Here is a 12,030-nt window from a genome sequence, read left to right as displayed (position 1 = left end):
CATACATGCACACATGTGTACATGCACGGGTGTATGTGCCGCACATGTGGACATATACACACATGTACGTGCACAACACGTTTGTCCACATGTTTGTGCACAGCACGTGCACACATGTACACATCACATGGGTATATACACACACGTACACATATGCGCGCATACAGCACACAGCGCACACACACACACACACACACACACACACCCCTCCCAGAAAGGCTCTGTGAAGATGGAACATTTCAGCTGACACCTGAAAAATTAGAGAAGTAGTAACGCCAAGAGTAGGTAGGCACAGAGAGCATTTGCAAAGGCTCTGCAGCCCCATAGCTGGTCTCTGGGCCAAAGAGCACAGCGGTGGCTCCCTCTACACCCGGGGCTCTCTGGCCTCTGGGACTGCTCTCTCTGAAAAGATCCACCCCCTCTGTCCTAAACTTCCAGTGCCTTTCTCATTCACTGAAACTCCTAAGTTCATTCCCAAAGTCAGTGGGTATAAATATTGCTCCACAAACCCACGTGCAAGAAGCAATTCTTAGTTTCTTTAAATCAAATTATATTGGACTCCGAGGTCCAGAGCTGCTGGCCTGGCAGGCAATTCAATCTCAGTGTTTCTCGGGATTCCCTCTGATGCAGGCTTGTGCAGAGGTGCCCTGCCCCGCACGGCGGGTGAGGGGAGGCCCACCCTCACTGGGCCCCACTGGTTTGTCCTCAGATGCCTTGTTCTGGGCCACCCTTCCCCCCAGCCCCTTCAGGAAGCCTGTGTGGCTTCTGAGCCCTACCTGGGGACAAGGACCCGGGCAGAGGCTGGGAGCCGGCTTCCCCATACACACCACATTATTTCTCCCCGCAGCTCTTCTCCACCCCGAGCCCAGCTGCAGCCTAGCTGAGTGCTCGCTCCCCTCTTTAGCTCTGGGAGGAAAGTGCCCACCCCTACCCCAGGAGGCCCACCTTAATTTCCCTAATGAATTTTGGCTTTTGCGAAAGATCTGAAGGCCCACTGACCAAAAACAGCTTCTGCCAGAACCCCCCCTCCCCCCAACCAAGAGAGCACAAAACCCACCCACCTGCTAGAAATGGAAAGGAGGGTGACACATAGGAAGCACCCCCCCAGATGTTTCCTGGACCTTGCCACTAGGGTCTCTCTGTTCTCAGCGATGCAATCCATCCAGCCCCTGAACTTGAACTCCCTGAGAACAATGCTTCTCTAACTATCTTGGTGAAGAATCACATTTTATTTTCTTCTTCTTAAATTTAAATTGAGATTTCCAATTCATTCCAGAGTGATAATTTTGTGAAGTACAATGAAAGAAACTATTAGAAAAATGAAAAAAAAACCCCACAGAATACAGGTACCAATTTTTATTAGATTCAACAATTGCTATAAAAGTTTCTAAATATTGGGCGCCTGGGTGGATCAGTCGGTTGAGCGACTGCCTTCGGCTCAGGTCATGATCCTGGAGTCCCTGGATCGAGTCCCGCGTCGGGCTCCCTGCTCAGTGGGGAGTCTGCTTCTCCCTCTGACCCTCCCCCCTCTCGTGTGCTCTCTCTCTCTCACTCTCTCTCTCAAATAAATAAATAAAATCTTTAAAAAAAAAAACTTCCCTTTAAAAAAAAAAGTTTCTAAATATTTTCTCTCCATTGTGTAGCCTCACCTCGTCACAGAAGGTGTCTGTGGAAGGGCACACGCTGGTGGGCCACACACTTTGAGGAGCATGGCTTTAGAGCACTCAGAAAGGAGGTAGTGTCTCCTCACCTCTAAAAGGACCTTAGTCAGGTCATGATCTCAGGGCCCCAGGATCAAGCCCCGCATCGGGCTCCCTGCTCAGTGGGAAGTCTGCTTGAGATTCTCTCTCTCACTCTCCCTCTGCTTCCCTGCCCCCACACACTCATGCTCTCTCTCTCTCAAATAAATAAATGAAATCTTTCTTTTTAAATGAGCTTAGTGAAGTATAGACTCTTCAAGAGGTTAAAGTAGAAGGCAAAAACAGGGACAGCCTTCCCCAGTGAGCTGAGAAACTAAAATTCAGCCCCTCAGCACAGAGAGGCAGGACACTGCAAAGGGGCCCAGAGCCCACCTCTGGAACACACTGCCTGGCAATGCATTCCAGCCCTGCCACTTAACTGCCTTGACTCAGGATGAGTCAACAGCTCCGAGCCTCAGTTTACCCATCTGTACAATTACGATAATAGCATTACCTGGTTGTTATAAAGACTAGACGAGTTAATAAGTGGATAATCACACAGTGATGCTTGCTATTATTAAAACGTTTCCTTAGAATGAAAACTTCAGGAGAGCAGGGATTTTTATTCCCTGATGTTTCCCGAATGCCTGGAATCACACCTGGCACACAGTAGGTGCTCAACAAATATCTGTTCACCCATGAATCAATCTTGTCACCCATGCTGAGCTTCAGACAGCCATGTTTATCCTTTTCTTAATTCTTTAGGAGAAGGGGAGGACTAGCTGCCCTCTCTGCTGATACCCTACTTAGTGTCCAGAGCATGTTTTTCAACCTCAGGCTATTCGAGACTTTTGTCTCCAAAACCCCACACAGTCAAGAAAGACTTGAATTGCCTCTCAGGTCTGAGCCCTTCCTGGGCAGGATGTTTAGGACTGGACTCAAGATCTTTTCAGAGTGTAAAACCAGATCTTCTTAGGCTGGGATTTAGGCCCTTCAAAATCTGATTCCAACCGATGTTTCTAGGCGTTGTGACCTGCCACGTGGTACCCTGCTCCAGTATGGACCGTTTGCCCTGCTCTGGGCATGCTCTTCCTCCGGGAGGCCCTTCTGAGCTCCCACCTGGTGAAAGATGACTCATTCTACCAAGCCAGGTGTAAATGTGACCTGCTCCTTGGAGCTGGCCCCCATGTTTGGCCAGAGTTCATCTCTCTCCTCCACATTGACTCATCTTCCCTTCCATTCTCCCTCTTTAGAAGGTTTTGTCATCTACTTAATTATTTGCACATCTGTCTCTTTACTAAGGTGGAACTCCTTAAGAACCAGGGGCCGCATCTTGAACACCTGAATAGCATCGGCGCTTAATGCAGGGCGTACAAATAAATGTTCACAGGGTCCACGTTCCCACCTGCAAGTGTAAGGTCAGCAGGCTTCACAGAACCAATCAGAAGAGGAATGTTCTTGAAAACCCTTACCACTGCCCCGCTACCACTTTTCTCTAACAACTCCTTAGTCGGGGGTATTTTCTGGACAGCCTGATGGCATAAGCTGAACAGTGGCTCCAAACTTAAGGCCTGTGCAGCTGAGGGTGAGTTATCCCCAGGCTGAAACCTGAGGCAGAAGGGACCACGGTGTGTGGGTGAACACAGGTGCTCGTCAAGACAGGGCAAGGGGCTCTGACGTGGGGCATGGCTGGCTTCCAATCCAGGCTCTGCTGTGACTGGCTGGATGCCCCTGGGCATGCTTTTTACTTCTGGAAGCTTCAGTTTCCTCATCTGTATAATGTGGATAATGTTAGTGCCTCCCCGCCTAGAGGCCGGGTGAAGGGGAAACCCGAGGTGGGGACATCTGACCCCATTGGTGGTCTGCGGGGGGCTGCCATGAGGATGCTAATCTTTGCAGACTCTGGCACAGTGTTGTGGGGAGAAGCCTGGCAAAACTAACATCCCCCCAGGCACCATGTGCCCTTACTATATCACCAAATCTCATGGCACAATTGTGAGGATTAAACACAGTAACGTGTAGGGGGCTTAGTGCACTGCTCTCCAATAATGGCTTGATAAACATAAGCAAAAAGGCTCAGTAAATACAAAATACTATTAGCTAGAATGAATAATCCATGAAGGAAACTCTGAATGAGGTTTCTAGGCCATAGACACTGCTGTATGTCAGCCTTGCCTCCCATTAAAAAAAAAAAAAATCCACTTCGTTTTCATGCCACAAAATGCCACCCTGAATTTGTTCTAGTGATCGAATGTCACAACCAAACAAACCAAAAGCACTGGGTGATCTGGGAGAAGGCCTACAATGTGTTCATCGATTGCTCAGAGGTTTACTAACCCCTACTTTGTGACCGGCACCGTGTATCAGCCAGCTTTCTCTCTAGATCATGCTGCTGTAACAAGCAGCCCCAGCAGAGGTCTCCTTCTGGCTTATATTTTATATTAGATGCAGGCTGGCTGGCAGCTCTGCTCTGAGCGTGTCCATCCCAGGACTCAGGGAGAAGGAGCAGCCCCTCTGTGGTACGCTCCATTCTCATAGCATTCTCCTGCTGGAGGAAAAAGACCAGAATCATTAATGGCTCTTGAAGTTCATGTTTGGATATGACAGGTGTGGCTTGTGTTCCATTGGCCAAAGCAAATCATGTGGAGTCAATGGAGTAAGGAAGTAGACGTCCCCTAGGGCAGCAGTGCAAGTCTCTTGGCAGTGGGCAGGGATGTATAATCCTCTTATAGGGATGGCAAAATATAACTGGGAAGACTAATCCAGTTTGCCACGTTTTCATGAGTGCTATCTAATTTTAGTCTCATGATAACTCTATGAGGTAGGTATTATTATCCCTGTTTAATGGAGTGGAGGATTCAGGGTTGGTATGACTCACTAACCTGCCTAGGATGTAGCCAGGAATGGATGGGGCTGCCTGACTTGAAGCTGGTCCCAGGGGTATGTGGCCAGCCTTGGCCCTGGCAGCAGCTTCTTGAAAACTCATTTTCATATAGGTGTTGTCATTCAGTAAACATCTATTAAGTACCTACTGTGTGCCTGGCACTGGGCTGGGCACTGGAAACATGGCGACGTGCAGGGCAGGCACTGCCCCTACGCTCGTTGAGTCTAGAGTCCAGTGGAGGAGGAAAGCAAACAAGAAGCTTGTATCGCATGAGCGGTGCTTCCCCAGGGAGATCAGAGCACAGCGAGAGGCATGGTGGGAGCCCCTCTCTGATGACAGCTCAGTAGTTGAAAGCTGAAGGACAAGGCACATGGCTCCTGTCTGTCTGGCAGGGTGAGTGCCAAGAACAGTTTGGGGTTCGGAACTCTAACAGACACTCACAGGAACTCAGTGCAGATGGGCGCATGTCCAGCTGGTGGCTAATGAGCCTTGTCTGATCCAAAACCCTCATCAGCCTCTCCTGGGGCTTCGTCCAGCCACAGTGGACCCACTCAGAGCCTTGCGTGCCACAGAGGACAAAGTCCAGAGACTTCAGCGTCAGCCTGAAAGAGAAAGGGAAACCTGCCTTTGATCTGATTTGAATCAGTGCGGTGACACATGTCGCTAGCTTGTACATGTCGCTAGCTTGCCAAAGCACACCACTCTCACTTCCCTGAATGGTTTCCATTTTAAAGGCATGGTAATTAAAAAGAAGAAGGAAAGAAATCCCCTTCCACGGTTTGCAAAGTGTACTTTAAGAGTAAGAAAACCCCTTTTCTTAACCCAGCGGCCTGTGTGTTAGAGCATGAGGGCCAGCATTTGGCTTGTCTCTGCAAGCACAACCCATTACGTAGTGAGCAATTGCCCCTCAAACAAAGATGGCGTGTGTGCTGCAAAATAGGCCGCCTCTTAATGAGGCAAAACCCCGGCAAAAAGCTGGCACAGCCACGGACTGTCCCTCTTGGGATGAGGAAGGCATCTGAAATGTGAGCACATAGGTTCCGCAGCAGAGCTTTCTGGCCGCGCATCACATCTCCAAGGAAATGTTTTTGGAAGAGGGGACTCTATTTTCGGTTTGGTTACAGACACACACATCCTTGAAAATTTCAAAAAATATCACAAAAGTGGCGCCTGGGTGACTCAGTCATTAAGCGTCTGCCTTTGGCTCAGGTCATGATCCCAGGGTCCTGAGATCGAGTTCCGCATCGGGCTCCCTGCTCAGCGGGGAGCCTGCTTCTCCCTCTCCCTCTCTCCCAGCTCATGCTCTCTCTCGCTCTCTCTTGCTCTCAAAGAAGTAAAATCTTTAAAAAAGAAAAAGAAAAAAAAGAAAATATCACAAAGTTAAATGTACCTATACATATGTATGTATATGTATATATATGAATATTTATAAACTCTGATTTTATCTGAAAACTGCAGGTAGACATCAATATGCTTTGAGTTTATACTCCCTTTAAAAATTCAGTCTTGGAGTTCAGAAAGGAGCCTCTTCTGAGCTGATAGACTCAGCCCCAGGCTATGGGCAGGAACCTCCTTGCTGAGTCTGAGACCCCTGGGGGAGCAAGAAAGAGCTCCCCATTGCTGGGGAGCCATGGGCCCTGTGTTTGGAGGTTCAGCAAGAGGGGAAAGAGCAGATTAAGCCATCATGTCCCATGCCCCATGCCTCAGTAATCAAGACAAATAATATTTTAATGCAATATTTAAAAAAATCAAATTAGCAAACTCTGGCCATGGGCCATCTGCCTGTGTTTATAAATAAAGTTTTATTGAAACTTCTTTTTAATTGGAATGATTCCAAGCTTTATTGGAACTAAGTTCATCGTGCCCCTTATGTTTTATACCCGAGGCAAGCCCTCGCTCACCTCACCGCAGACCTAGCCCTGCCCCCCTAGCCATTCACTCATTCCCTCATGGGTACTATACCTGCAGAGTGGGAAGCTCCAGAAGACAGAGCTAACAGTTATTGAGAACTTACTGTATGCCCGCCACTGTTGTAAGCCTTCTCACATAGTGCCTCATTGAATCCCCCCAACAATCCCATAGATAAATACAATTATTCATCCCATTTTACAGATCAGGCATTGAAAGGTGAAGAAGCTTCCCAAGATCAAACAGCCAGGAAGAGGCAGGGCCAGGGTTTATATCCAGGCAGTCCGATGGCTTTGACTGGAGGATGCTTAGCAGGAAGAAGGATGACTTAGTTCTGGGAAGCCATCATAGAGGAGGAAAGGGGTTGATGGTTAAGTAGAAGTTTGCTAGACAGAAAGAACAAGTACAGGCTGCAGTAAGTGAGTGTTTTAGAAGAGCAAGTCCCTCGGGAGAGGTCCTGTCTGGCTTCTCTGGGCCCAGGCCCTACCATGGAATCAGAGCAGCAACAAAATCATACACAGAACCGGCATTTATTCAGTGCTTACCCTGTATGCTGGGTATGCAACTAAATACTTTAGGTGCATTATCTCATTAAATCCTCAAATTAACAATGAATGGCTACTATTCTTAATACTGTTTTACAGATGAAGAGTCTGAGGCTTGAAGAGGTTAAGTAACTTGCTCATGGTTGCACAGATGGTCACTAGCTGACGCAGAATGCAAACCCAGGGGGCATTGTTCATATTGTGGTCCCAGCAAAACCCAAGAACCTGGCACCAGAGCCACAAACTGAGCCAAACCCTGCACCAGAGGTTCTCAAACATCCTTGTGCATCAAAATCCCCTGGAGGGGGATTTTATTAAAACGGATAGCTGGGTCTCACCCCTAGAGATTCTGATCCAGGAGGTCTGGGGCAGAACTGAGAATTTGCATGTCTAACAAATTCCTGGGTGATGCTGAGGCTGCTGGTCCCAGAACCAGACATTGAGAACCTATACTGACTCTCTAGAATCCAACAACAGCAGTACCCTCCTCAGCTACAGCGGGAAACACGAGCACAGGGGGTAACTGAAAGAAAATGCTTCCTTCTTGGTACATAGATCAGAATCAACCCACTGCTGAGTGTTCAGCCTTTCCTTTTCTCTCATACTTGCCCTGAGCTTCTTGATTGTCCAGGCTCTTCAGATTTCTGCTCATGTGGGCTTTAGGGATTAGGCAGCCCCATGTCCCACTACCTCTTTTCCAAACCTGATGTGCTTCTTGAATGGACATAGACTTCAAGCATCATGACTGTGAGGGAGGAAGAGCATGATGATCACGTGTTTCCTGGTGGTTCTCCAGGCTCCACGGGGGTTTAATTATACCAATTAGTAATTCATTCCATGTATTAGTCAGAAGTCTTGGTGTTACAAGTGCAAAACCCAATTTGAACTGGACTGGGAAAATCGGGCACTTACTGACTCACAGAGCCCGGTCACAGGAAGGGCGGGGTGGCAGCTGGGCTGCAGCCTTGACGGACCAGGGCTCCAAATGCCACTGGCCTCGGCCCTTCACCCACGGCCTCTGCCTCTTCCTGAGTGTCAGCCTCAGCCTTTCAGGCAGGCTCTGTCCACAAAGCTGGAGACACGCCTTCCATCAACTATCAAGCCCTCCTGTTTCAGCCCCACCTTGCAATAGGAGCAAGGAGAGAGGGTTCCAGGATTCTGGAAAGAGCTCTGAGTGGCCCAGCCCGGATAGTTGTCCATCCCTGGACCAGAGCCCTTGGTCATTTTAGTTGTCTACCTATGTCCAATCTGGGGTGAGGTGGGATAGGTTTTTAAAGGATGTGAGATCTCCCTCCAACCATAATGTTGAATTAAATGAAGGGGCATTTTCCAGAACACTGGAGGAGATGCTGGGCAGGAAGATAAACCCCACAGGTGAATAGGTGAGTGAATAAAAGGATGCGTGTCTTCTTAGTCTCAGTCACCGAGTTAGCAGCTGCAGTAGAGGGAGAGAGGTCAGCCCGGAAAACCCCGGTCTTCCCAGAGCTCACAGTCTAGAAAGCAGGCTAAGACATGCCATAAATGTCGGTGAAGCTAGGTAGGAATTTCTGCATGTCACAGTGGGAGGCAGGGCAGGAGGATCACAAAGTCTTTGAGAAAAACTAGGTTCTTCTGACCAGGCTCACTTACGCGCACCCACCAGCCAACTCATGAGCACTCACTCCGTGTTACGGAACATGCCTGCATGCAACGGTTTTGGTCAAGTGGAACGCCTGCAGGTGGCATTCAGCCTTGCCCCCGGTCAGCCAGTCACTCACAGAGCTGTTCATAAAGCTCCATGAGAAAAAGCATGTCCATCGTGGCTAGTGGCTGTCCCCACCCTGCTCACATGGCCACGTTAAGGACTTTCTTCCTGTACCAACTCAGGCTCTTGCAGCCCTTGCAGAGTAGTCTCATGGAGGAATGTTAGTCTGCCCTGTGCCTTCTGTTTGCCTACTCTGGATCCCTGAGCAGAGACTCTTTTTCCATCCCTTTATGTCATGTCTTTTGATCTCCTTGACATTCTCCCAGGGACTCCTTGCTACCCCAAGCTGTGGCTTCCAGACTTTTTTAAAGAAATGGAGCAATCATGGCAAATCCTCTTGAGCCATTTGACACACTTGTCTCCATTTCTCTGACTGGTGAGCTGGTGCCTGGTGGCAGGGAGGACAGCAGGTAGGTGTCATCGGGCTCCTTGATTATTTTTGTCTTTTCCACATAGCTGGAAAAGGTCTTCCATTTTTAGTCTGGCCAGGAGGGCAGAGGAAGAATTTGAGGGACGGATGGCTTCAGGAACTCTGTGCAGCAATATGGTGTCCCTGTCACCCAAGTGTCCCATTCCATTGGCAATGGGAATGAATGCCAGTGCCCTTCCCCCGACACACCACGCCAACCTTTGCAGAAATGCAGTAAACCAGGCTTAAAGTTCTCTGCCATCATCTCTGTCCTCTCCCCATGGGCATTACCTTTCTCTGTGCCTGTCTTTCCAAGAGCTTTGTGGCGCCTGTCTTTATTATCCTTATTCTTCATGCTTGGCCACAACAGGTGTCCAGCAAGTGCACTGTCCCCATGAATGGAGCTAACGAGGGGACGAGCTCAACTCTTCATGTAAATTGAAGTGGAGTAGGAGCAATAGCCATCCTGCCACTCTCCCATCATACTGTTGGGTTTGGGGAATGGTAATTAAGAACACCCTTTAAGTCCCCTTTAAATTGAGACTACACTGAAAAACAAGACCCAGTGAGGTTTTCGCTGTTTGTTTGTTTTGTAAAGGTGATTAGAAAATGTGGTTTAGATCTGTGGGCTGAATACATCCCTCACCTGCATTAAACCCAGTCTCAGACAGGTCTGGACAACCACAGGCCTCCCCCAAGAGCAGGCCAGTTTTTGAAGACCAGAAGAGAGAAATAAGGGGTGCTCCTAAAAGTGTGGAAAGGCCACACCACACATGCTCACTTCCCTGTCACACCTGAGCTTGACCCCGGAGTCCCTGGAGTGGAGGCCTGCTCTGTGCTCCCTGACCCTTACCTGTGCCCCGTCCCGGTATAGGCCTGTCCACCATGACTCTTTTCAGTTCTGAGGTCCCCGAACTCTGCAAACAAAGGGTGTTCCCCTGGTATGGAGGAAAGAACCAAGCTTTGGGCCCTGAGTCCACTTCTCCCCGGTGTCCTTGGACAAAGTCATTGAGTCACAGTGACTCTCCCCTTCCTCTGTTCTAGAATGGGGTGTCATCAACCTTGCCTGCCTCTGGACTAAGCTGACCTCAATTACTTACGAAATTGCTCGAATTCTTATGTGAGGAGAATTCTTTCTCGAGGTTATTTGGGGATCAAGTGGGAGGATTTATACAATTTGAAAAGGGTTCTGCATGTTCCTTTAGGGCACCGAGGCTCAGGAGAGGTAAGCAGCTTGCCCAGGGCCTCTGCCCCTGGCCCCATCTCCCTAGACCAGCTCCTGCCATCCAGAGCCGCTTTCTTGCTGCTTCTCCGCTCTCTCGAGGCTTTCGGCTCATCCCAGCAGCTTAGAGGCAGGTTCAGCTGTGTCTAATAACATGCATCTGCATCCTCCCCGGCCATCCTGCCCACACCAGTAAACATTCAGTAAGAACTTGTCTGCTGCCTGGGTCCCAGGCACTTTTGATGCTTTAAATTCTAAGTGGCTTTGAAAAACCAGCTAAGATTCAAGGCCGTGAAAGTCTGGAAGGGGAGCCAGAAAACCTGAGCATGGGCAGTGGTCTGGCCATTTCTGTGAGATGCTGTACGAGTCTGAGCCGTGTCCCTGGCCCCCACCGGCCACAGCGGTCATAAGGATGTTCCAAGCAGGAAAATGCCTCTGAGGAGGTTAGTAAGTCATTAGTGCGTACATATAACTGAGCAAACTTGTCCCTAATGTCTAACTGAGACAAGAATGGTGATCAGAGAGGGAAATGTTTGGTTTGGTTTGGTTCTTGACAAGGAAGAGCCAGCTGGCCATTGGCCCGCTAAGGATCTCTGAGCTACATGAAACCCAGAGCCCATTAGTCCTGGGGGGGTGGGGGGTTGGCAAGGTATGGAAGCTGGGCACCGAAAGTGGCCTCATCTACTTAAAATATTTTTCCCTCCATCCCTCTCCACACTCAGGAATGGGTGAAAAAATGGTCCTTTTGACCAGCTCGACAGGTTTTGTGGGCTCTCCTGAAAACCCACATTTATTCTCTTGATCAAATGTGCTCATGGTTTGCAACACCTGCTTAATGTGTTGTTTTGGGTTAATATATTTCCCTCTCTCCTTCTCTTCTACACCCCCCTTCCCTTTTTCTTTTTCCACGCGGTCTCTCCTCTCTCTCTGTCTCTCCCTTCACGTTCCTTCTCTCTTCTTTCCCTCCCTCTCTCCCTCTCTGCTCCATCTACCTGTTCCCATGTCCTTACCCCTGTAGCTCACAAGCCATCAAAGGTGGTCCGCAGAAACAGAAATTAGGAAAATATAAATAAATCATAAAAGATTCAAATGAGGACGCCTGGGTGGCTCAGTCGGTTAGGCGCCTGCCTATGGCTCAGGTCATGATCTCGGGGTGCTGGGATCGAGCCCTGTGTGTTGGGTTCCCTGCTCAGCGGAGAGTCTGCTTCTCCCTCTCCCTCTGCCCCTCCTCCGTTCTTGTGCGTGCGCTCTCTCTCTCTCAAATAAATAAATGAAATCTTTAAAAAAAATGAAAAACATCTCAAACATGACTTAGAAGATGGTTTTTTAAGCTTAGTGGCAGATATTCACAGCTGTACTGCTGTGCATCAGTGAAGTCCTTTTGGCTTAATTGATTGCCTAGTACAAAAGTCCATTCGGTCGAGGCCCACGTTGTAATAGACACGTAAACAAGTGGCTGCTAGAATGGCTGAGGCCAGTGTGGGTAGGAAACGGACATTTTGACTCTGGGAACAGATTCGTGAGCCTGAATTCTGTGGCCCTCAAAGTGACCCGTATGTAAAACATGTAAAGTAGCTTATACACTAGGAACATCGGGTTTAAAATATTTTCATGTGTTAACACCACAGAAGAGCATTGC

At 48.8% G+C, this 12,030-nt stretch overlaps 1 long non-coding RNA gene across 1 annotated transcript in view; it reads right to left on the bottom strand.

The window, feature by feature from the left end:
- Positions 1-1,357: 1,357 nt before the first annotated feature.
- The window catches only part of LOC141369932 (uncharacterized), a 67,576-nt gene continuing 56,903 nt past the window's right edge, over positions 1,358-12,030 (bottom strand). Inside the window, exons 3-4 of the long non-coding RNA XR_012373521.1 lie at positions 5,005-5,165; positions 1,358-4,224 (exon numbers count right to left, since the gene is read on the bottom strand). This is a non-coding gene — a long non-coding RNA (uncharacterized lncRNA). The remainder of the gene's footprint in view (positions 4,225-5,004; positions 5,166-12,030) is intronic.

This window comes from Callorhinus ursinus, unplaced genomic scaffold (assembly GCF_003265705.2).
Source record: "Callorhinus ursinus isolate GAN/ISIS: 27379988/994484 unplaced genomic scaffold, GSC_fseal_2.0 scaffold24, whole genome shotgun sequence".
NCBI classification, from domain to species: Eukaryota; Metazoa; Chordata; class Mammalia; order Carnivora; family Otariidae; genus Callorhinus; species Callorhinus ursinus.
This window is presented reverse-complemented; position numbering and strand designations above follow the sequence as displayed.